This window comes from Grammomys surdaster, unplaced genomic scaffold (genome assembly GCF_004785775.1).
Source record: "Grammomys surdaster isolate TR1022 unplaced genomic scaffold, NIH_TR_1.0 126546, whole genome shotgun sequence".
Classification (NCBI taxonomy): Eukaryota; Metazoa; Chordata; class Mammalia; order Rodentia; family Muridae; genus Grammomys; species Grammomys surdaster.
This window is the reverse complement of record NW_021621338.1, coordinates 13,241,053-13,244,862: the sequence shown is the minus strand read 5'-3', so window position 1 is coordinate 13,244,862 and position 3,810 is coordinate 13,241,053.

Genomic DNA, 3,810 nt, shown 5'->3' with positions numbered 1-3,810 from the left:
GAGAGAGAGAGAGAGAGAGAGAGAGAGAGAGAGAGAGAGAGAGAGAGAGTGTCTACATATCTGTGTGTCTGTGTGTGTATGTGCAAGTATGCACCCATGTGCACATGCTTTGAGGACCAAGGCCAGGGTTTTTTTTATGTTAAGCAAGTACTCTATCACTGAGCAACAGCCCAAGCTTGAGAGAAAAGTATTTTTATAGTAGTAATTTATTTGTTATTGTAATATAACTGCATCTCCTGTTTCTTATCCTCCCTTCAGTCCCTCCCACATGTACCTCGTTTACTCTTTCTCAAATTCATGGATATATATCCTCCTCAATCCATATAATGTTAATTGCATATATATGTTATATGTTTTCAGGACTGACCCTTGATATTGGACGGTCAATTAGTGTGATCTTCCATGGAGAAGATAATTTCTCCAATCTCAGCATTGTCTAGTTTCCTGTAGTTCTCCATCTAGGGCTGAGACCTCATGGAGTTTCCCTCAACAACATTACTATGTCTAGTGCTGTCATCCTTCTTCATGTCTTCTGTAGGCAGCCATGTTGGTGAGACTTCAAGGGTGTCATTTCTTTGCTGACATTTCTAGGAGACACAATCTCACATAAAACCCCCTGTTCCTCTAGATTTTACAATTTTTCTTCCCCTTCTTCCATAATGATCCCTGAGTCTTGGCTGCAGGATTTGTGTTATAGATACACCCATTGGGACTGGGATCCACAACTCTACATTTTGGTTAGTTGTGGTTTGAGAAGTTTCCTTGATGCAAGGTGAGAACGAAACTTATCTGTGGGTGTAAGGACAAATCTTTAGAATGTAGTTAGGAATGTGCTGGCTTAGTAAAGGGGTTGTAGGTTCTCCTCCAAAACGCATGACTTCAATAGCCCCGTGAAGTTGGCTAGGTTTCCAGTACAAGGCATGAATTCCCTCTTACTGAGAAGGCCTTATATGCAATTACAGAGCTGTTGGTTACCACCAATGTTTGAGTGTAACTACTGACAATAACCCTTAGGGTTATTGTCATGCTGGTTGGTGTTGTGTTTCATAGGTGTCATAGCTAGGTAGGATTATTGGTTTATTTTCTCCTTTGAAATCTTGCATGATACCTTTGGATACAATGAAATATCTTCATAATATAGAAGGATAGGTAAGAGTTCCTTAAAAGGCAGCAACCTACAATCCTACTCTATATTCAATGTTTTGGGGGCATGGAGATTACAGTTTATTTTTCGGATTTACATTTGTTACCTGTTGGGGTGATTGTTTGTGCAGTGTATAAAGATTGCCTATTATGCAAGCAGAGAGTTGAGTGCAGACTGGAATTTGGTATTGTTATTCATATGGCTGAATCATACCTTGTAAACACTCCCTCCAATACCTTCTGATTGGTTTATTAAAGAGCTGAATGGCCAGTGGCTGGGGCAGGAGAGGATAGGCAGGACTTCTGGTCAGAGAGATCGGAACTCGCGGAGAGAGGTTGAGGTGGGAGATTCAAAAGGCCAACACTGAGGAGAGAGATTCCCCAGCCAGAACTGAAGAAGTAACTGAGGAGCCACATGGAAGTACACAGATTAATATAAATGAGTTTATTTAAGTTATAAGAGCTAATTGGGAACAATTAAGGCCTTAAGCATTCATAAGTAATTAAAAAGTCTCAGCTTATTGGAAAGCTTATTGGAAAGATTATAGACAGTCCAACCAGTTATAATTACCTACGTTTGAATACTAAAACATTTCACAACAGAAATCATTGTTTCTCTTATCACTTGTACATGTGAAAAGTCTAGAACCTGTGACAGTCATCTAGCTATGGCCCTCAGCTAAGGGAGCTCTTCGCAGTGTGTCAGGGTGCTTTCTATGCCACTTTGTTAGCTCAGATTGTGTCTTCCTTGCCTTTCTGAGGCTGAAAGAAAAATAAGACTAAGACGTTTGTAAAGATAAGAAAGATGAGAGGTGCTGTGGTACCTAGGATATCCTCTAAGGACCAAATGTGAAAGGTGGTGGTCTCCATAAAACAGCAGGAAAAGTAGGGAGAAATGGGATGGAAATATGAGAACGGAGAAGCATCCCTTAATCCTGGAATCCAATCAAAGCAGAGAAGCAAGAATTCCATTGATATCACCAGCTGCTTAAGGCCTCTCCCTCTTTCAGCATGTAAAGAAGACATTTTTACCTAAGAAACTTCATTCATAGGAAAGTACATATAACCAATCCCCTTGGACAACCCTAATGGCATCTTACCTGACCCCATGCAAGGCATCTCTAAAGCCAAGCTGTAATCAATTCCCAGTATCAAAGAAGCAAACAGGGGCAGAAGAAGAATTGCATACCCAGAAACCCAGTAAGCACTGAAGCTTCTGAAGTCCTACATTCAGCCACCACCAGGACATGTGACATGCCTTTCTGTCTTTGCAGAGTTCTCAGTCATCCTCTTGCCTGTGTCTTGATTTCTTAAGAGTGGCTGTTTTCCTCTTAATCCTCATGGTTAAGACTATATTAAAATATCTTTAATAAAAATCTCCACACCATTTCAAGTACTGGCTAGTCCTGGTTTTTTGTTTGTTTGTTTGTTTGTTTGTTTTGTTTTTTCCCAGCATCAAAACCGTGTACTCCCATTTGTACTAAGTAGAGGGTCCCAAGACTGTAGAGGAATGTGGGCCTCTGAGGGTAGCACTGTGGAGCTGTGTCTCTGTGCATTCACCACTGACACCCAGCTCACAGTTGTGGAGATTAAAAGCTGACAATCAGGTGACTTCATGAGCTAGGCCTCTGAGGATGGTCTTATAGCGAATGGAATGATAAGCTCATTGGCCTGACATGCAGACTCCACGCGGCTGCATAGGAAGCCAGAGGGAGCCCATTTAGATTTCACATGGCCAGAGAAGAATCCAGATCTTGCTGTCTTAGTACAAATCACAATCAGCAGGAGCTAGGTAGGGGAAGGAGGTAGGGTACCATTCTGTGACTTTATAACCTTCCACAAGGTTCTAACCCCTGCCACCATCACCACACTGAGCAGCCCTAGGTACATAGACGATACCAAACCATGACAGATATTTTATTTTATTTTATTTTTTCATTTATTTTACCTGTCAGCATTTTAAATTTTATTCCTGGCCTTAAAGCTAGACATTTCTGGGCTAGAGAGATGGCTCAGTGGTTAACAGTACTGACTGCTCTTCCAGAGGTCCTGAGTTCCCTTCCTAGCTACTACATGGTGCTTCACAATCATCTGTAATGGGATCTGATGCCCTCTTCTGGTGTGTCTGAAGACAGCAACAGTGTACTCACACACATTAAATAAATAAATAAATCTTTAACAAAAAAAAAGTTAGACATTTCTTCCAGAAACAGAAACATGACCAAAAAAATCAAAAATGTTCTAAGTCATTGTAAAAGAACCGTTAACTATTAGATTGACACATGTCATTACAGAAATGTAGAATACGGACTCAGAAATTACCTAATACTTCCTAGTACTATGAAAGAGGAGAGGGAGGCCCAGAAAAGTCCTTGGAGAAGGCCTAGGGTAAGATTTCTTGATGTACAGTTAGGATCTTTGTCCCCACCTGAACTAACTGCTGGGACTCACAGTAGACCAGTCATTATCACAATGTAGTGCTCAGTGCTGTTGTTTCTCAATGACTTCCACGCATAATGTTTCAAAGATATTTTAAGCCTAAATATTAGCAAAATACCTCATTTCTAAGCATTTAGGAACAAGTCAGAATATCTTCAGGAATATATGAGGCTAGGATGTCTGTAGAATGGAGATCAGTGCTCAGCAAATTCTCTCCATGAGGGACCA